This window comes from Thermobia domestica, chromosome 2, assembly GCF_964235325.1.
Source record: "Thermobia domestica chromosome 2, izTheDome1.hap1.1, whole genome shotgun sequence".
NCBI classification, from domain to species: Eukaryota; Metazoa; Arthropoda; class Insecta; order Zygentoma; family Lepismatidae; genus Thermobia; species Thermobia domestica.
The window spans coordinates 296,682,950-296,705,710 of NC_137455.1; the positions used below are offsets into that span (position 1 = coordinate 296,682,950).

Here is a 22,761-nt window from a genome sequence, read left to right on the forward strand (position 1 = left end):
ATGCGGCTGATGACTGCAATTTTCTTTTTTTTTCTTTTTTTTTACATCTTTTATATAATAGCAATACACAAGCTGCAATTTCCTAGTCATTGACTCATCCTAACGATTTTGTTTATTCGGTTGAAAAAATAGTTAAATTGCATATCTGGAGAAGCGCCTTTTGCGTTTTTAAACAGTTCTATTTCCTCTTAACAGCAAGGTGGTTATTATGTTCCTACATCCTCAATTTAAAATTATTTAACATTCTCTAAGTGAGGACATTATAATGAAGAAGATATTTATATTCTTTAGTCATTCAAAGTAATCTCTCTTACTAATGGCGTTTCAGATTTTTTCCTTTAATTATCGTTATTACAAAGCTTCAAGGCTTTGATTTTTTTGGAGCATAGTTTGAATCATTAAGGATCTCAAATAATACAGGAAACTTATTAACTGAATTGTTTTTTTTTACAGTTATATGCTATCTATAATAATAGTTGTTCTCAACTCTATAACTCAAATGATACGAAGGTTCATATTTAAAGAAACAACATTTACAACTATATGTGATGCTAGTAGTCTACTATTTCACGCTTAATTGCATGCATGGAGAGCATGTCCGCGACCGTTTGGTCTCCTTAATGGACGGGTACAGCCTACGATGCACCCCGCCCGTAGTTGCTCCTGTTTGGACCTTAGTCCTCGTGCACGTGGTGCACCGCCAGGATTTGTCCCTTAATCCTGACTCGCCTAAGTGATGTAACCCTCATTCTCTGAGGAAGTGGGATTAGTGATGGGCAGTGGGAATATTCCCGGTGGGAAGTAAATAAAAATAGGAATATTCCCGGGTTTTTTTCCTGGCATATAAATTCCCGGGAAGGAATTTATTTCCATTTTTTTACTTTATCTTCCAAATTATAAGAGCCATATGATAAATTACTTTATTTTTATTTATTACGATTTACTTCTAGGTTTTAAATAATTTGGAGGTTAAAAAAGTTAAAATTTCTTGACTGTACTTTATATAACTAATAATATGACTTTTTAAGTTCCATTTCAATTTGCACTAAAAGGCAGCAACCAACTAACTTACAAATGGTGAAAAGGAACCAGTTTTTAAAGTAATGTAGAATTTCTGTAGAAATAGAGGTGGAATAGCATCAATATACCCCGAACCACCGTTAATAATAGACGTCGGTCTGTCTCCTATCTCTGACTCGAATTTTTCATGAGGTACTCCGGACTTCTCTTATGTGTGAATTAACGCATGACATTTGGAGAAATAGGTAGGAAGAAAGGTCGTAAGGTCGTGTGGCAATGTTACATGCAAAATTATAAAGATAAGCCAGTATCTTGCAAATATTGTGAACATAAAAATGTATGCGCAAATGTTAATAAAATGATGAGACATGTGTCTTCTGGTAGTTACCCAAACTAATTTGTTTATATCATTTAAAAATTTAACATATTTATAATATCAGTAGTAGAATCAAATTTAGAAAATCCACTTACATATAAATTTAAGCTGTTTAGCGATGTAAAAATATGTGGACTTACTATACCATTTTTCCTCACACATTTACTTGCATATAACATATTGTAAGTAAATATACATTTATGCGTACTCTCTAAATATAATAAAATATTAATAAAATAACATAATATCGCTCAGAATATACATTTTAAAGAATCCTTTGGAGACAACAGTAATAATACACTGTGATAAAGAAACAAATTTAACTTAGAAATCATAATATAGTAATAGAATGCTTTTTTTTTGTGATTGCAAATAAATTTCCGAAATATTCACATTTTTGGCATGATGTAACATCTAAGGGCAGTGCGTATGTAGCTTATGCTCCATACTGATTTTTGTAGTAAGCAAGAGGATTTTGTATATGTGTACAATATACCGCTGTCCGGAGAACGGATTTTTCTTAGTGTGCAGTTCATAAGCAAGGGCGCCCATGTTGTGGTTTCCAAGGGGGGCAAGTAGAAGCGACGTTTCAAATATAGTTTCAAATTTTGCTGTAAGTAATATAACAATTCTATTGGGTTTTCAGTATTTCCAAGTACAATTTTCTCTTAGGGGGCGAGCGCCCCACCTTGCCCCCTTGATGGGCGCCCTTGTTCATAAGTAATGCATTTATGCTGTGGGTGCAGGGGCGTCATTTAGGGAGGGCAGGAGGGGGCAATTGCCCCCCTCCCAAGGGTTTGAAGAATACACATACTTTAATCGATGTCTACTAATATACTAGTACAAAACGTAAAAGTCTAATGTCGGTGGTGCCCTTGCCCCCCTCAGGTGAAGTCTGAAATGACGCCCCTGTGTGGGTGCTGAACCTGTGGGCTCAGTATTTCTTGATAAATCCATTAAATGTTGTGCGTATAATCCACAACGCACACAGATATAAGCGGGAATTCATGTCACTTAAGGACCTCCCCATTTTAAGGCAGTAATAAATGCGAAAATTGTCGATAAGTGATTCGCCTACTTTGATTTTGCGGTGGGTGCGTAAACGTAAACCTCGTGTAGCTTAGGTGTAGGCTGCATAATTACTTTATTACATCAGTGTTAATGTGTATCCTTAAATTGGGATAGAGCAATTTCCGCAGTTCAGATCAATAATACGTGGACAAATTCATATTAGTTTGAAACCCACATTTCTCGATGAAAATAGCGTCATCACACCTTCTAGACTGTACATATATTGGCGCATGCCAGTGATCCACCAGGAACAGGTAAAATTCAGGGGCGCTACAAGAGATAATTGTTCAAAAATTACATTTTTTTAAAAATTTATGGGTGCACACTTAGTAGTAGTAATAGTAGTAATGATAGTATAGTAGTAGTAAGGCAGTAGTAGTAGAGTAGTAGTTTAGTAGTAGCCAGGACCGCAATCAGAGAGGTGCCAGGTCCCTCTAAACTTTTTGTGGCCCCTCCAGACTTAAATCCAAAATTTTATTATTAATACAAAAAACACAATTTAGATATTTATAAGATAATTTTAAAGACTTGGCCCCCCGTAACATATTCACGGTCCTCTCAAACCTTTGTAGCTGGTTTCGGCCCTGTTAGTAGCAATGATAGTATAATAATAGGCTAGTAGCAGTAGTAGTAATAGTATAGTAAGGCAGTAATGGTAGTAGTTGAGTAGTAGTAGTAGTAATAATAGTATATTAGTAGTAGTAGAGTAGCTGTGGTTCGAGTTAGGTTAGGGTAGGTTTAGGTAGTGAAATAGTCATATTTCAAGTCCCTTGTACATTAGTTTGCAGCCCTGGAATAACGCCCTTATGGAGAGTTTCATAGAAATGAAAGCAACATCTTATTGCTGTATCTACGTTCACAGATGACTTACATATTCTGCGCCTTCATAAATAAATTCCCTAAACATTTGTCTTTTGTTCTGAATTAACACCTTTTACCTGTAAATTGTAATTTTAAAAATGTCCACGTATTCTTAATCCCGTTTCTGCCACTCCAAAACACTTACTAAACCTACAAGAGTCCATTTGGTGCTAAAATAAATTGATATATCATGAATGTCAGTACACTTATAAAATAGAACATAACTGAGGAAACCTGAAATTTCAATCTTGATACACGTATCAGTGCGCAGCACGAAATGAGATTTTTTAAAAAATCCCTGTGTTCTTTCCGCCTTTGATGGGACAAGCCGCAATTACTTACGCATTATTCAGTGCATTTTTTGTGTATAATCTTGTTAGTTTGTTGAATGTAAAACGCAACTCACACAACCGCTGTAACAACATAATGTGTTTTTATTGTCCACCAGTACACGAGCAAATTCCAAATTCCAGGTATGTCTTAATTTAATCCACCTTGGCATATTATCTCAGCAGTAATACTGTCAACAGAGCTGCCTTGCTTATGGATACACTGCGCATTAAGTGCTCCAGGGTACTGACGACATTAAGTGACGTCATGTCCTGTTGCTGTGGTTATGTCAACTTAAGAACTCCCAGCAGTTAACCTACTAGTGGAGGCAGACTGCTAGCGAGCCAGTCCTACCATGCTTTGCAGGCATGGCTCCCGAGCGTTTCGAGGCATGCTCACTGTTACCCAGATTCCTGGAATTGGTTTCCATGAGCTACCGAATCCCACGGTATAACCACAGCCCGGCACAGTCCAACCCAAATCCGGGACCCCAGGCAATACCCGAATGGGGCTTGTTCAATCCCGGCCCTGCCTACCTCTATCGTTCAACTGGCCACCACCCTCGAGTGTAGAGATACCACACACACGTCGAGATGCTTAGTCATCTCATCCCGGATCCAATGGTACGTGTTAAGCCATCATTTGATTTTGGCGCCGGCCCATATCCTACAGAGTTTCCTCCCTTCTGCGGGATCAGAACTGTTTTCCAGATTCCTGGGATTGGCCCCTCCCCCACTTCCGTTGAGTCCCTCCCGCAGGCAGGAATCCGACACTCCCCTCCAGGTAGGATCGCCCAAGCAATATAGGACTTCCTCTCTTTAGCGTGTTGAGGTACCACGAACACGTTGAGATACTTAGTATCTCCTCCCAGACCTAATAGCACGTGTAAATCGCCATTTGGGAGAAGGGGCCGTAGCCACTGCTCTTCCCCGGTAGGGCCATCCGAAGGACTACCTCGCTTTTTCCCGTGTTGAGGTACTAGGTACGTACACTACCAGACCCAATGGGACGCGTTAGTTCCCATTTGGGAGTCAGCGGGAGTCTCGCAGGAATCCCTCGTCTCCTGACAGGATTCTGAACAAAATTTACAAGTACAGTAGACTTTCGAGTATCCTGCCTCCGTACTATTTGACCTAGTTTATGGTAGAAAAATCCATTATATAATTAGGAGGCTCGACTTTTAACGCCTCAGTAAAAACACAACTTTATCCAGGAAGATCAGATATCTATTAAGTACTGTTTCAAGTGCTAAAAACTGTAAGATTTGACTCTTTTTTTTCATATTCTTACCTTTTTAAATGTGTGTAATCATATCGTAATGACCAGTAAACTATGTTTAAACCATTTTCTAAGAAGAGGGGCATGGTGGCTCTCAGTTGTAGGGCGCTTACCTCTGGTGCATGGTGTCCCTGGTTTGATCCCTGGCCAAGTAAGTTTGTGGTGGACAACATCGTGTCCGTGGCTTTTCTCGTGATACTCCCGTTTCCTCCCACTGTCTCATTCCAACAATTATTTCATCCACATTCACTTACCTTAAACATATGTCTTCCTTACCTTAAAGTAGATAATCGTTTGACGTTAAATTAAAAAAAAATAATGTCATTTTCTAAGAATTAGTCCTAGGTTTTACGTTAATATTTTATTTATTTAAAAGTCGTGTGTAACGCATGCATGTGCAACTTGCAACAGGGGGTGGGCCAAACACAGAGGACATACTGGCTTCGAAAGCCGTACGCATTCAATGGAGAAACTTGCTCATCCTACACTAACATCACAGGGACAAACAAATTTGTTATAACAGTAACCAACCTTACTTAGTAAAGAAAACGAAAAAAAGTCTATTTATTTACCATTTTAATGGGAAACTTGACCCTTTATGTTCTGGACTAGTCTCTCAGTGTTTGGGAATACACTGGATGTTCTAACGCGGTGAATATTTTCAAGATGAGCATCTGATATTCAGGAAAAAATATCCAATTCAGTTTAAGAAATTAGTATACGTAAGAAATACATTGTCAATAAAGTGAGGCGAGCCGGATGAAAAAGTTCAGTGGTCTGGAATTAGCCCGCGGGCCGGCTGTTGCACATGGCTGATGTAAAGCATACATGATTTTGTTTCCTGCTTGGAAGTAAGTTAGATATTACAAAACTTGTCTCAAAATGTGAAATATTTTTATTCTTGGAATTTCTCTGCACTTTTTAAACGTACAGTACAGTACATAACAATGATCTATACTGGCCTGAGAACTCAGGAAATATGAATAAGAACTGGTTTTGGTATAAAATGTGTGGGGCATAAAATGAGTAATATAGAATTCTGACTTCTATTGCTATCTGGCCTGTTCTTTCGCCACGTTAGTATGGAATCGGTAATCTACTGTATACAAGTATGTGCGTAAAGGAGTATTGTGTCAGCGTTAAGGAAAGAGAAACAACAGTAGATAAAATCTGTTAGTTAAAAGGGTATCATAAGTAGCTAGTTTCTTCTAGCAAAATAAAAACTGTCAAGTACTGTATTATTGGCAACGAGCGAGCGCCACAAAAGGCTTTTTTTCAAATTTCTGGAAAACTACACATGAGAATTTCCTCATGAGCATGTTATTTTGTTAACCTCGATGCCATCTATCGACTAATATACAGTGTGTCCCAGGAGAAATGGGCAATACTTCGGAAGGTAGTAGTATGGGTGATTTTTTTTTATAGTTCATATGAACGTAGGCCTTAATCTCAACGGTTTGCGAGCTACAGGTTGTGAACCATTTTTATATTGCATATTGTTCACCCTGTAGTTGTGAGACATAGCGGACTTGAAAGGTGATGGAACGACCTTTCCAACAGTATGCAACATGCGGCAGTGTTTCTTTGGAAGAGAAATTATTGATGGATATTTGGGAAACAGTGTTGCCATCCAACTTCTTTAAATAGCATTAACTTTCTCAAATTTCCCTCAATAGCTTCCCTTCCAAAAATACCACTGCTACATGTTGCACACCGTTGGAAACTCCATTCCATCGTCTTTCAGATCCGCTATATTTCAACTCTATAGAATAACAACATGGTAAGCAATACACAACATAAAATAAAAAATGTTTCACAACCTGTAGCTCTCAAACCGTTAAGAATAGGGCCAACGTTCATATGAACTTTTTTGCTTAGAATCATCCATACTACCATTTCCCAAAATTTTGCCCCTTCCTCCTGGGACACCCTGTATATCTTATCTTTGAACAATATTTTAGTTAAACAGAAATTAAAATATAACCCTAGAACTTCCAGTGGGTTGCAATGGACTCCATGATTTTAATTTCTCATTGTTTGTTTCTTTGATGTTCAACAGATGGTAGTTTGGTTTTGATTATTTGGTTTTGTCTTTTCCACAATCTTCGTATTTTTAATGGCTATAAATTTGGACAAGATTCTTTCAAAATGAAAACATAATAGATAACTCCAGCTGATGATTTTCTAAGTTTATTACTTGAGTCGTAGTGAGCTTCAAAACAATATAAAGTATTACACGGAAGTATTGTTGTGGAAGTTACTACAGCTTCCCGTAGTGTGGTTGTGGCGTTGATGGCGAGTGGAAGAAGCCAGCATATCTTGTGTGTGAACAAGTTGTTCAATTCCTTCTTAAGGAAAGTTTGGATAGAGAAGAATACCCTTAGAAGATGACTTTAATCATATGAGGTTTTATTGAAGGGATTGATAGTGATAATTGTTCAGGTGTAAATTATAACTTAAAGGTACGTTGAATCCAGTGGTGCTATTCTAATTCTTTTAACAACAGGTTCTCTCTCTCTCTCTCCCTATATATATATAGGGTGTTCCACCAGAAAAGGGCTAAGGTAATAGGCCCAAATTTCGTCCCAGTTGCATTTTGCCGAAGGCCCGACAGTTGCATTTTGCCTTCTGGAAGAGTTTTGTGAAATAGCATGGATGGCCAAAAAAAAAAAAAAAAAAAAAATCTGTCGTTATTCTAGTATATATTGATAATAATTATATCTATGCAGAGCAAAAGATTAGAGAGAGAAAAAAATAAATTCTAACAACAAACAAAATAGCAGTTACATCTAAAGTGGTTCCTAATTTCGTCCCCTGGGTGTTAGTAAATGAAAAGAGAAAAACACACAGTAGTTACACAAACTTATGTTACTGTATTGACATGAAATGATTGGTGTACAATACATAGAATGTAATGTTGATGAACAGAGATAAAAAAGAAAATAAAAGAAAACTCAGCTTTAGCAATGAAATCTCAACTTCACCCAACTTCAGCTGTATTTAGCAAAAAAAAAAAAAAAAAAAAAACTCAGATTTAGCAATGACAGCTGTTCAAACCAACTGAATTTAGCAAAAAAAAAAAGAACAGCTTTAGCACTGAAAGCACAACTTCACCCATCATAGCAAAAATCACAAATGCATTTTTTGCGAGTAGGTGAGGTGCAGCAAAGTTCATGGAACCAGTGGAAACACATTGAAAAGCGAATCCATTTCTCATCACGTTTGTCTTCCGAGTACAACTTGCCACAAATAGGGCACACTGCATCACCATCATCAATTTCTTCGTTGTCTGTGGACAAGTCGACATAATCATCATTGTCATCACTTTCACTTGACGCATCAACATATTTGTCTTTTTGCTTTGTTTTCTGGATGAAGGGTTCTTTGGCGACTTCCTTTTGTGAAGACTTAAGTTTACTATTCTTTCTGACAATGGAGTCTCGAACTTTTGTTTTATATGGAGATCTGGTCACCAAAAAAGCAGAGCCTCTGCGAGCTGACGCAGATGCCTTCACTGTGGAAACTCCTCTGATTTGATGTGGACTGACAGTAATTCCTGACGTGCTAGGTGCGATCTCATCCTGTGGTGCTGAGGGTTGATTTTCTTTGTTACTCTGATTCAGTCTGTGTGCAACGAAGTCTGCCTCTGTAAAAATATCGGGGTTGAGTAGCATGATGCCTGTTTTGCGAAAACCATTCACTGCAGTTTGCAGAGTAGCTGCACGTATGTAGGCTTCGTTAAATAATCTTGCCAGCTGCAGATTTGTAACTACCTGTCCAGGATGGCTGCTTAGCCACTTCTCTAATGCCTGTGCGTAGAACGTCTTGAAGGGGAACATGAATGCTACATCTAGTGTTTGCAATTTGGAAGTAGAATGGGGGGGGGGGGCAGACATACGATAGAGACTCCATTATTTCTTGCTGTGTCAATCACATTCAGATTGCGCATATGGGAATAGTGCCCATCTAAGATAAGCACCACGGGATCTTGTTTAGTAGGTTTTACAATCAATATGAAGTTCTGAAACCATTTTTCGAACAAGGCAGCAGTTATCCAACCTGACTCGTGAACAGCACCTATGGTTCCAGGGGGGGGGGTGTACCGTCGAGTACTGCAGCCTTCATTCATTTCCTTGGAAATATCATCATGGGTGGCACATAGTAGCCACCAGCAGACATGCACATGACGAGAGTAACCGAAGCTCCTCTCTCTGCACCGTTTTTTTAACCTTGTAGGGCAACGATTTTCAGTGACTTATGCTGTACAACCGATATTCCTGTCTCATCGACATTGTACAATCGCATGGGGTTATGATTTATTTTGTCTAGTTCCTCTCTTAAAATTGAGAAAAATGTTCAACATTTTGAAGGGAAAATCCTGCAATTCTATGAAGAGAAATTGGCTGTCGTTTTCTTAAAGATAACTGGGGATGTCGCTTGAAGAACAACTCCATCTATTTGCGGCCTGCATCACCTTCAACTTTCGAAAACGGATTTGCAATGTTGTTTCGTATGCCAAACTAATATGCCATTCGGCGGAGATCCTTCACAGATAGACCGTAAGAACTTTCCTCCATTGTACGACAATATGAGACTAAATCCTCTTCTATTCTTGCACTTAATACTGGTTTACGCCCTATTTTGGTATCCACTAGCTCATCTGTACTTAAATGTCCCCCTTTCCTGCAATAGTCTTTTAACGTAGCACAGGGAACGTTGAAGGCTTTACTGGCAGCTTTATAACCCATGTCCCTCTTGAGCACTGCATTAATTGCCCTCGTCATTGATTCCTTCTCCCATTGTTTTCTTGGCGCATCTGAAACGACAAGAAACAGAAGCACAAAATGAGTGCTCAATTTCGTCCCCGGGACGGAATAGGGAACATGACAGGGGACGAAATTAGGAACATTGCTACATGCAACATGGTGGTACGTTTCCACGAACAGATGGAACCACAACACCACAACGATACGTGGCTTACAACTTCGTTATGCCACAACTATAATGCAACACAGTACACTCACACATTGTTCATAGATTCAGTTTTATAAACTTGACACTGCCACACCTCGACGACAGCCACTCTCACAAACAACTGATTAGATGGTGCTGCATGCGTTTTGCTCACTGGCGTTGCCAGATCTACCATACATGGTTAGAACGCGTGGGGGACGGATTTAGGAACGGGGACGAAATATGGACCTATTACCGTATATTTTGAGGAATGATAGTACAGCTCATGACAAGCAATTGATCGACATATCATTAGTTATTCAAAAACTAATATATAACACATGTAACAGGCATTAGATAAGTATCTCATTCCTTACACTCACAGATCTTAGTATCCCCGAATTCATATTCAAATTCTATCTGTCCATTTAAATTTTTGTCTACCCATTGAGTTGAAACAATTCACAACAACGCAAGCGAGCGGGAAAAGTACAGATGTGTTTTCACAAGTTTGTTTGGCTTCTTTCTTTCACTCTTGGCTAGGTCATATGTATGTATGTGTGGGTGTGTTTATATCTGGGTATAACAAACGGTTCTGCGAACTCGAAATATTTTAACCGACGGTTCGAACCGGCTGATTAGCACCACTGGTTGAATCTACCAAACACACATGATAAAAGATATTATATGATTTAAAATGTGGATAAATTTTTATGTTCAACTACTGTACATACATAGTAGTTTAAGGTAGAATACCAAGTAGATACCTTATAATTAAAAAAAACACCGATTCAGTACTGCGTAGATGTTCGGTCTGTACACTAATTCTCGTGAAAAATGAGGGGAATTTGCAGCAATTTTGGTGAGATTTCCGGTCTCTGGGTGAATTTTGGTACAAAATGGCGGATTTTAGGCTCAGTTTGGTGAGATTTCCGGACAAAGTTGGTGAGAAGTACGGTCTATACTACTCAACATTCGAAAGCAAATCGTTTGTATCGTTTGTACCGAAAAATGTTTTGTTTGTACCCTGATAATTTTCAAAAAAGAATGGATGGCATTTGGGAGGCTATCTTGTACGCAAGATAGGCCCTCTAATATGTACTTTTTTCCATGCCCATTAATAAGTATTATGTGTCTATTCATGTGAATTTATGTGTATTAGAACTCTGGTTGTACATATCCAAATAAAATAAAGAACTTGTTGGGAATAACTCAACGTTAAAATTGAATCGGCGAGTGGGAAGACAGTGTGAGTTCAAAATAAGAAATTTTGAGTTGGAGTCGAAAATAACACTGAAGATGTAGAACTACAAGTTGTAATGAAGAGCAGTACTATTTGGGAGACCTCGCACGTTATAGCAGAATGCTATAATGTCTACTGTACATTTGTGGCATTAACAAACGAAAGTTCTTTCTTCAAATATCTCAAAATGCGTTTTGTGGACTAGTAGTGTTTTTCCAGTCAACGATTTAATTAAATTTTCTCTATTTGTGCCCTTCTCCGTAAGTAAATTCCGTAGAAAGAATAACAAAGTGTGTACATATTCAGAAAGAAACTGGATTTACAGAAATAATCTTAAACAAAGAAAACTTAAAAATGAAATGTTTGCTCACCTAAACTGCGTCCTTCCACGTTTCAGCTTTACACCAACTGAAGAAATTAGCTGTTTATATCTGTCACATTAACTGCTCGAGAAGTTTGCCGCTTTCATAGACAATAGACGAAAGCAAATAGGCCATTGCTGAATAATACTTATTTACTTAAGGAAAAGGGCAGAAATAGAGAAAATTTAATTGAATCGGTGAGTGGAAAACCACTACTAGTCCAGAAAACGCAATTTGAGATATTTGAAAAAAGAACTTTCGTTTGTTAATGCCACAAATGTACAGTTGACATTATATCACTCTGTTATAACGTGCGAGGTCTTGCAAATTGCACTGCTCTTCATTACAACTTGTAGTTCTACATCTTTAATGCTATTTGCCTTTACTTCAAAATGGTTTATTTTGGACTCACACTGTTTTCCCATTCGACGATTCAATTTCAGTAATTGAGTTATTACTGAAAAATTCATTTTTTTTATTTTGATATACACAACCAGAATTCTAACTACATATCAATTCACATGGATAAACATATAATACTTATTTATGGACATGGAAAAAGTACACATAAGTGGGCTATCTTGCGTACAAGATAGCCCCCAAATCTCCTCCCTTGTTTCTGGAAAACTATCAGGGTACAAACACAAATTTTTTCCGTACAAGCGGTACAAACGATTTGCTTTCGAATGGCGCATTTCAATTTTTTGTCCTGTGATACGGGGGGGGCTATGTTGGCGCCAAGATACCCCCCAAATATCATCCCCTGTTATTCGAAAACTATCAGGGTACAAACACATTTTTTTTCGGTACAAACTGTACAAACGATTTGCTTTCGAATAGTGTATTCCAATTTTTGTGCTGTGATACGGGGGGGGGGTATCTTGGCGCCAAGATAGCCCCCCCAGTTGACCTCTCAAGTAACCCTATAAGGAAAATGGTAGAAACGAAAATATTTTCGGTACAAACGGTACAAACGTAGTACAAACGAATGACCTAGTCATTGTTTCAATTTTCTAAAGTGGGGGGGCTATCTTGCCATACGTCACATCTACCATCATAAAGCCTTTCTGTTGCAACAAATAGGGCTTTTGAGTGAAACTGAGTTCTTACTGTGTTCTTTGATCTGGTGAAATTTTCTTAATTTTAACCAAGTTACCTGTTAAAAGAGAGAGAAGTAGGCAAATTTCACTAATACTTATGTGCTTAAACATATAATTACTGTTATCTAATATTCTAATATAGACTTTTTATATAAACTTTATGTACAAAATTTTGTATGTAAACAAGTACCTGTTTTCTAGTGCGGCACATTATCTATAAGATGAAAGTGACTATATTTGTAACTTAACAACTCTTGAATAATCAGATCGATCTGGATAAAATTTTCAACATAGATGAGGTTCGGACCTGGGATGGTTTTTTATCATTTCACTTTGAAGGTGCAAATTCGAGGAAGGAAGGGGGCATATATTGAAAGCGACCGATATGAGTGTCGAATCCATAGTTTTCGGGGTTGCGAGATGAACAGTGATACTTCAGATGCCGTTTAAATAAAATTGCAGGCCTGCACTTAGCGGAGGGGTAAGGATATATATATCTATATCTATCTATCTATCTATCTATCTATCTATCTATCTATCTATCTATCTATCTATCTATCTATCTATCTATCTATCTATCTATCTATCTATCTATCTATCTATCTATCTATCTATCTATCTATCTATCTATCTAAGTGATTGAAAATAGACGATATTGTTATCAAATCCATAGTTTTCGGGGTCGCTGAGATGAACAGTGTCAGTACCGGCCGTTTAAATCCAAATTCAGCCTCATTAGTACTCGTAAATGGGGAGGGTGACATGTAAAAGGAGATGAAAATGACCGATACTTGTTTCGAGTTCATTGTTTTTGAGGTCCCTAAGTTAATTGGCGACACTCTTGGTTCCCTTTATGTCTAAAATGAAACGTATTCTCCCCGTATTCCGCTAGTCTCTAATTATAACGAACAGAAGTTTCATATGTTATTTTTTTTAATATGTTTCTCGCTGCTCAATTTTACACACTTGTTCGGTGTGTGTAGGCCTATATATGTAAATAAGATCCTCTCTTTTTACCAGAAATAAGAAAACTAAAAAGTAAAATTAAAACTTGTTGTTTTAAGTATTTTTTTTTCTGCTAGCGAAATACATTATATATACACAGTATATATGCTGGAGACACGTTACAACAAATAAGATTAGCATCAGGCGAAGAAATAGTTTTTAAATTATATTTTCCGGTTTTTGCCAATATTTCCAAATAAAAGATTTTTTCTAATGGGTTCAATGTTTTTTCGGAAATTTTACACAGCACAAGAAAGATACGTATCTCCATAAAATATATATTGATTTTAACATACGGTACCGGTATTAACTAAAATTATTCTGGCCCCGTTATTTTTACACCTCCCTGCCAGGAAGAGGAAACTTTGTAAGATTGCTTAAGATAGTTTAAAAGCGTCTATATTAATTAATCTAACCAGAGACGGAGTGGGTCAGTGGGTCGGTGGATCAGTGGGTCACGTGGGTCAAGTTTTTGAGTGGGTCAGTGGGTCGTGGGTCAACATCATGTGACCCACTGTGACCCACCACCCACCGTGACCCACTGTGACCCACCACCCACCGTAACCCACTGCGACCCACCACCCACCCTGACCCACTGCGACCCACCGACTCAGTATGATCTACCGACCCTCTCTGCTCACTGCATTGTTGGCAGTATCTTCTGAAGACTAGAAAATTTGTCTCCGTTTTACTTTCAAGACCTTCATTTCCCTTCCTTTTCCACTTGTTTCTGTCTACTTACATGAGGTGAGTATATCTAACCAAGTGAAAATAGAACTTCAGGCACTTTTGGATATTAATATTTTTAATAGTAATAATAGCAATAGGACTTACACTACAACTTGGCTTTCGATAGCTGTGAGTTTTTATAGCTAACTTCTGGAAAATATACATTTTTGAATCACTGTAATAAATACATCGTTATATAAAAATTGAATGTGACTATGTGTGCTTGATCATTACGGTCAAATTGCAAAGTAAAATGAAATTACTTTTTGTATATAGTTAGGCCTTATTCCAAATTGGGATGTTATATTGCTTTTATTATAATGCATAATATCCTAAGGGGGCAGTGAGGATCCACATTTTTGCGAAAAAAAAAAAATGAGTATCTCGCAAGCCGTTAAATTTGCGGAGCTGAAATTCTGTGTATTACCTCTTTATTGAAAATAAACAGAATGTGTCCTAGCATTTTTTAAAATTCTCCTTTATATGGAGGGGGGGGAAGCACTTTCTATATATGGAACATTGGTAGTGAGTTGGTTTGTAAAAATGATCGAAAACGATCGATGTTATTTAAGAGAAAAAATCAGAAACAAAAAATACAGTGCTTGGCTTCATATATCCATTGCTTTCTGCAATAATAATTGCTGAAGCTTATGTTTATTATATGGAGCGCTTACAGCACAGGGTAATCAATCCATAAAGTTGTGAGAAAAATAGGCATAAAATTTGTACTGTTGGTGTGATATGTTAGCGTAAGTATCCTGCATTCCCGGTTACCAGCATGAAAGTTTGCCATTTTGTTACATGTCCAATCAAGGTTGGAAAATTAGCGGGAGACAGTTCGTAGGATCATTATGGTCGACACTGGACGCCATATTGGAAAATGGCTAACTTCTAGCAACTTAATCTAAATATTTACATGAAAGCTTTGGAGAACCTTTTCTTTTTCTCCAGTCTGCTGTCAAACAGAATAAGAAAAAGTTAATAGCAAAATTTTTACAATTTTAGTTATTTAACCTTTTGGGGACCGATGGAACAGATCTGCACCATAGCGTCGACCTTTGGAATTTGCCTTATAAGTCTTTAGTTAAGCTTTTCACACCGGGTTTTTTTGCATTTATTCAAGTGTGGAAGAATAAAAGAACGTGTTTCATGGACATTTTTAGTCACGCGTGCGATGCCTATGGGTAGTGACGTCACGGACATTGAAGAAGAAACAAATTGGGTAAGTTTTAGGTTTTTTTTTGGGATTTTTTTGACACATTCCTATTTATTCTAGGATCATGGATCGTACTTCGTTGTGTTCGTAATGAATCACTGTTTCGAACTGTACTATTACAATTTCCCTATTGTGTATCAGAAGCGAGAAAATTCGTTTCCAAATTGAAAAGATTTTTCAGGAAAAATTTCCCTTTTTCGGGACTTCTCCCCCTCAGGAACACGATAGAAACATGTGACTGGTACCGTTTAAAAGCTACGCTAATTTGATACGAAATCGTTTGCGAATTATGACCCTCGGATAAATAGGGACGTGTCAGGGATTTTTTGTTTTTAACTTAAATAGTACGATTTATGCTTTCCACGTGGAGAATTTTCTTAACTGCCCTTAGTTTATGAGATAGGAGTTTAGTATTTTCCAGGGATATTACATACACCATGTAGTATGTTTTAGGCGATTTTGAGATCCAAGCGTTAACACAAGGGGAAGAGGGATCCAAACGTGTAAAAGAGTGATTTTTTTCTGACAAAATTTCCCTTTGGAGGTAATTTTCCATCCACAGGCACATGGCACCCACATGCGAGTGGTGCCACTCGAAAGGTTGATTCATTACAAAGACAACAAGGTACGATTCATGTTCCTACGAAGAATAATCTTTATGCTGAAGCTCATTGAAAAACAATTGACTGATAATGTATTATTGGGGGAAATTGGTAAATCGGCTAGAACATCTACACTAATTTTGAGGAGACCATTCTTCATACTTCATTCTATTCACTATAAAGCAAAGTTTTTTTTATATCACTTGCATGTTCGTGTCGTGTACAACTTGCATGTTGGAGGGGAGATATTGGTGCCATTTTTTTTTGTAATTTCCGTTTTTCACATTTTGGGTGGGAATTTCCCGTCTTAGGTACAAATTTGACTACTACAGTTGGAAACGCAGCTTCATTACAAAAATCGAGGTATGAACCATGATCCTATGATAAATAGTCTCGTAATAGCTGCTTGACTGAGACTCGAAAATTTACCTAAAAAGGCAAGGTCCCATTAGGGTAAGTGCATGAATGGCCGCCCCGGTCACCCGACCTCACTGTGAGTTTTTATTGTAGAATTGTTGTATATCAAGTACAAACTAATACAGTTCATTATTCTACAACTTTAATACGTTTGCTGCAATGTTACATATCTACATAACTCATATACAGTTTCCCATTTTAAAAAAAAAGTTCAGCTGTTGTGTTCATAGTGATATCACTGTAAGCATTGTCCTTCACATTCGCAAAGCAATGTACAGACGAGGCCGTTCTTAATGCAAGTACATTTCCCAGTACAGCGCAGTTTGCAACGGCATGTCACTAGTTGTCGACTGTTATCAGACACACTCCTCAACGTAGTGCACACAGGTTGGTAACCGAGTCCGTCATCTGTTTCCTTCCAACCCCAGTTCAGGGATTCAACATCATGCACATACTTTTCGAGGCACTGTCGCCAGATCTTCCACTGAAGAGTTGCTCTTCTTGTATGGAGATTCAATGCGTCTTCGGTTGGAGGTATTGTGTCTATTGTGCGATTTTTCTTGCTGAATAGAACACGTCTGGTTTCGTTGACTTCCTCGCAAGTACTTGATCTGTCGTACATGAGCGTCACAAATCGCTAGATTAGCATGCGAGATTGGTAGCTTACAACATCGTGAGGATGAACGACTGACAGTTCGCGGAAAGCTGTATCCACTTTTCTAAACGCCATCCACGTATTCCATGCACTTGTCTTGCCAATGCCAAGGAAGGCTGACACAGTATCACTGCCCGTAAAACTGTGAAAAAACGGCAGCAAATATATCGTTCCAGAAGGTAAGTTGTGCACATGGTGTGTATAGGAATGAAACGTCGCATTTTTGCAGAACCACAATTAATGCATAGTTTCTCCAGAGTGGGTGATAGATGCAGAAACGCAAAGAGAGCGATAACAACAACATCGGAGTGAAATGTACGAACTGTAATATTTTTGTGTCCCTTCTCGGCGGCATGACGGACGTGCAGAAGGATTCTTCCATCAGCTTCTATGTGGGATGAGGTAGAAAGACCAGTAGTATCTTAGTCTGAGGAAGAGGATAAGACTTATTTTTTCTCTTGTGTAGAATATTTCTCTTTCTGAAATATCAGCTACAGTTATTGTTTTGGTGCGGTAATGAAATAGCCTTTCCTTGTTGTCATCGTTTGCAAGGAACTTCTGGAAAAATTTTTGGAAGCGGTCCCGTTGGCTTGACAACAAAGCGGTAGCCCTGCCCACGCTTCTGATGCGTCTGTGTTTTCAAGCTCTTTTCAAGGTAGAGGTCAAAGACCACGTCTAAGCGTTTAGTGTCTCGAAGTGTGAAAGAAACCCAGTTATTCACAACTGTAGCATATTCTGCAAATGTTTTCGCTGCTCCTGGTTGCAGTTGATGTACCAGCATCGCTCCATCGACGACAAGAGAAATGGGGGATGATAGTACTTGTACACCCATCAAATAAACTCTTGTACACTGACACTTGTACACTCATCAAAACATTTCAAAATATCTGATTTAGAGGTAAAAAGTCTGAGATCTCCAAATTCAGATATTGGTAAAGGATAAATTGTGTTCTCATGAGAAAATAATTATCTGATATCGCGCTCCCTTTCCTGACATGCTATGAACATCTTGCAGAACAGGTTAGAATCTTTGTGTGCACTAGAATGTTTCATCTTCGCAACGAACTTTCAACGAGCTATAGTTGAAAAACTGCATATTAACTTTCTTTATAACATCGTGTATGGACTGCTTGCATGTCATTAGACAGTTATAAACAAAGTCCTCATACATTTTGGTTCCTGTGGTAGCTTCGATGCGGACAGACTGGCATGAATCTTCTGGCTATTTCCAATGAAATATTACTAAATGCAGTAGAAACATGTATTAATAGTCGATATATGTTACAAATAATGGCAGCACTCTGACAACGCTAGATGGAAAGAAGGGGGCAAGTGCCCTCCGGTGGCATCGTGAGCCAGGCTCGTAGCTATCGCAAAAATATAAGGGGGTCGGTAGAAGTTAGGGGGCTCGATCCAACCATATTAACTGTAATATCTGCTCTTGCAAGCCTACCATGAAAACTTTAGGGGGCAGTAGAAATTTAGGGGGTAGCCCCCATGACCCCCATGGATACGGGCCTGTCGTGAGCTCCCTTTCCTGAGATGTTGACTTGATATATAGGTTAAGTAACACAGTAGTCTTATTTTTAGTGTACACAAAATAAATGCCCTCCTAGAATACCTGTGCCCTTTCACTACTTTCCCTCAAGAAATTAAAGCTATTGCCGTTATTGTCTAGCAGTTCACAGTCTTCTATAGTCGTTTTGCCTTTGAATTTGAGCCCAAAGACGGTGTAAATCGGACAAAATTTGGGGAACTTGTGAAAAGTAAGCCATTTTTCAAGATGGCGCCCAGAGTCACACGAAACATATTTAGAAGCTGTCTCCCGGCTTTTTTCTCATTTACATGTCGCGTTAAACACTCTGACCAAATTTCGTGCTGGTAACCGGAAATGCACGATCCATACAAATTATTGCACTTACGGACCGCACTATGTAAGCTTAATTACACGGAAATTTTGAAGTTTTGATTATACGCATAATTGTATGGAAATTTTTACACTTTTCTCCCATTACGTTGGTCTACTTGCTTTGATTTGGGACTTTGAAATTTCATCCTTTTTTCCACTGAAAAGTATTGATAATTCAACAAGGAAATAATTATACTATGATAATTTAATTTGTTATTCATCGTAATTTGGCACATGGCAAACAGCAGTGTGGTAATTGAAGTTGAAGAAGGAGGGAAATTCCCGTTCACCTCTGAACACTTTCCAGGAACCTCGTCCCCTTTCGCTTTCTAGACGGGGGAGGGAACTTGGTAATGGTATCAAGTCTTCATGTGTAATTACAAAAATTAAATTTATAAACAAATAAGAAATCATCAGTTTATCAGGCTTTAATTGATAATTTATTCACAAGATTCCCTATCAAAGGCGTGGTAAATGAACTTTCTGTTCTACATGGGTCGACATTGCCAACTGACATGGTCGATATGGAAAAGATGTTGTATGGTGATAGAGAGATGATGCTTCTTGCTGAGTGTTTCAAAACTGACCAAGAAAAATCGTTATCAGACTTAAGTCTAACAAGTAGATTGTCGATGAGAAGTTGCAGAAATCGGGTAGAAGTATTATCAATTTCCACGACAGAGTGCGAACGGGGATTTTCCCTGATGAATTTACGGATGACTGATATTAGAAATAGATTAAGCGCTCAAACATTGTCTAACTTGTTGTTCATCAATGTTAATGGCCCACCGCTAGACAAGCTCAAAGTAGACGAGCTAGTTATTTCTTGGCTGAAGAATGGACATCATTCCACTGCGGATGATTTACCGCCAAAAAGTTACCAACAGGAAATAAATCCGATTTCAGATTTGTTTTAAGGTGGAAAATTAAGAGTTACGGAAAATGTATACTTGTATTACTAATGGCTTATTTGTATTATTCAACTTTGTACCTACTTTTTAGTAAGTTTCTTCTTTGCTTTAGGTAAACTACTTTTGAATAAATATTCATAATAACAATTATGCATATTCGTAACTTAAATTTAACATGGTGTTTTAGTGATTACACAAATTACAATTATGAGCATACTTTATGGAGATGCTTTCACATAGGGTACCCGAGTACCTCTTAGTACAAGTATATTTTAGGCACACACTAATTTCCTCACCCCACCTCGAACTGTTTCGATTTCCTCACTGACAAATACTTTACCATTTTATATCGTAAAGGTCAGATCCACCGTTATTGTAACAGAGTGGTGCTTGAGCGATTGACTAGAAATTCAAACTCTGATTAGTGACAATTTCACAGTCTTGTTTTATTACAAGTGTAAACTCTTTAGTTAGTTCAGAAGAGGCCGTGGATTGTGTTCAGAGTTGTTGACGATGAATTTTGGTGAGTCAGAGTAGGTCAAAGTGGATGAGAGTGGTTCATGGTGGATGGTGGGTGGTGGATCAGAGTGGGTCACGGTGGGTGGTGGGTCATGGTGGTCGTTGGTCAGAGTGGGTCATGGTGGGTGGTGGGTCAGTGGGTCGTGGGTCAAGTTTTCATTGACCCACGCCAACTCTGCTAATCCCAAATAACTCTCACCTGAGGTGAACGTTCTACTACTGTATCACCGCCACGAAAACATCTTACTCTTGCTTCCAGTGTTTTAGTAAGTTTAGTGACAGATATTACAGTTTTAAAACGGTATGAAGTGATTGATTGAGACACAGCCCATCATATCATCCTTGAAGGGATTTTCAATATTATTACGTTTCACTAACTAACAGGCCAGACCTTATACGTTCTTCCTAGCCAGTCCATAAGATCTGCTCTCCACAAGAAAAGTTATTCTACCAGTTCTTGCTCCAACTTACCCGAAAAAATTAGAAGCCTTCCAAAATTTATAGAAATTACTTCTACAAAAGTTTTGTCTGTAGATGCAAGCGTATAGAGTGTTCATTTCGGCATTTTTAAATGTTTGGCTGCTTCTGAGGAAACTGGAAAACCTCAAATAAACCCAACGGAAACGATGTTATCCTATACAAACTCACATGACCTATGATCAAACCGGAAACACCTCGCACCAAAGTGAATATTCTGTCACTGAACCCCTTGACCCCACCTCCGAAATTTACCTTAGGGATTATTATCCTGGGCAAAATGATCACGATATGATATGAAGGATGTGAGACAAGAACATGGTAACCCACAATTTTACTATTTGACGAAATTAGGGATTTTCTGCTGCACAATTCATTTTAAAAGTTAGAAAGCGGATTTTTCACATAAGACCATAGGCGGAGTTAGGAATTGGTTGCTGGGGACAGACCTTTTGTCTGTTGGGGGCACCGTTAATACAAATCAGAATTGAAGGATCTTATAAGTAGCATTTTTGTTTTTTGTCAAAAGTTGGGGGGGGGGCAATGCCCCCTATGCCACTCATAGCTCCGCCCATGCTCAGACTATACATAAAGGACTAAAATAATTGTATCAAATCAAGATAGCGAATTTCTACTTTTGTATGCTTCTGTATGGGTTACCATGTTTTAACATTTAACCCATAATTGATACAAACATGATTTTCTGAAGCGTGTGTGTTTAGTTTACGCCATGGCTTACATTTTGTGTTGTTTTCTCATATCAGGAAACAACATTATTGACTCATCATACAAAACATGGGTATTACAGAAATGTACCTAACGACATAAAGAAAACTGGAACGAGTGGGGTTTTAATTCAACTAATGCAAATATTACAAACTTTGTGAAAAACCTTATTATCAAAATCGATTCTAAATTAAGAAGAAAATCTAATATAAAAACGAATTGTTTTCACAATATCTAAACAGAAGTTTACACGAAAATGAATCTTGAAAAATCTTTGTTTTACGTCCCACGCTTATGCTGGCAAGGCTAAAGGAGACGGAAATGAATCTGGGAGTATATTGCTTTTACGACATGACGTGTTGGTCCTCCTCTGTTAATTTGATACATCATCAAGTTCTCCTATGTTAATTTGATACACACGTAAGAATATTAACATTGGCGCTATTTTCATTTTTCACCCCAAAGAGCTATTTCTAACCTAACCTAACACAACCCTAACGGTAGTCCAGTTCCACTTCGCCAGTCTTAAGTATTTGGCACCATTCAGTTCGTTTTCTACATCAAACGAAAACTATAGATACTTAGGATTCAGAAAGTGGGATGTAGGCCCTTGTACTTCACCAAAGTAGAGCAGTATTAATAAAAGAAAATCACCTCAGGCGACGTAACAATAATCGTTCTTTCGGTTTTTGAAGTACACGGGTCACATGTTCACTTGTTTGCCCAAGTTACAAAATCTTGCTGGACCAGCCACAATTCGGCATGAATTCCGACCAACGCAGTGCGTATTCGGGAAGAATGTTTGTGAATACATACTGTGCTAATGGAAGCTTGCTGTGGCAAAAAATTGTTTCCCTGGAATTTTATTGGACCAGAAACGGATCCTCGTAAATTTTTAAAAGACACAGTGTTGCTGGAAATACATATTGAATTTTTGGTGGTCCAGAAAAAAAATTGGGTGAGGTATATTGAAATTACTAAAGTGCAATACTTTATATCCT

General features: G+C 38.0%; 1 protein-coding gene across 1 annotated transcript in view; it reads left to right on the forward strand.

Annotated features, from left to right (window-relative positions):
• The window catches only part of LOC145678597 (aminopeptidase N-like), a 107,897-nt gene that overhangs the window by 15,495 nt on the left and 69,641 nt on the right, over positions 1 to 22,761 (forward strand). The gene's annotated exons all lie outside the window — the stretch shown is intronic.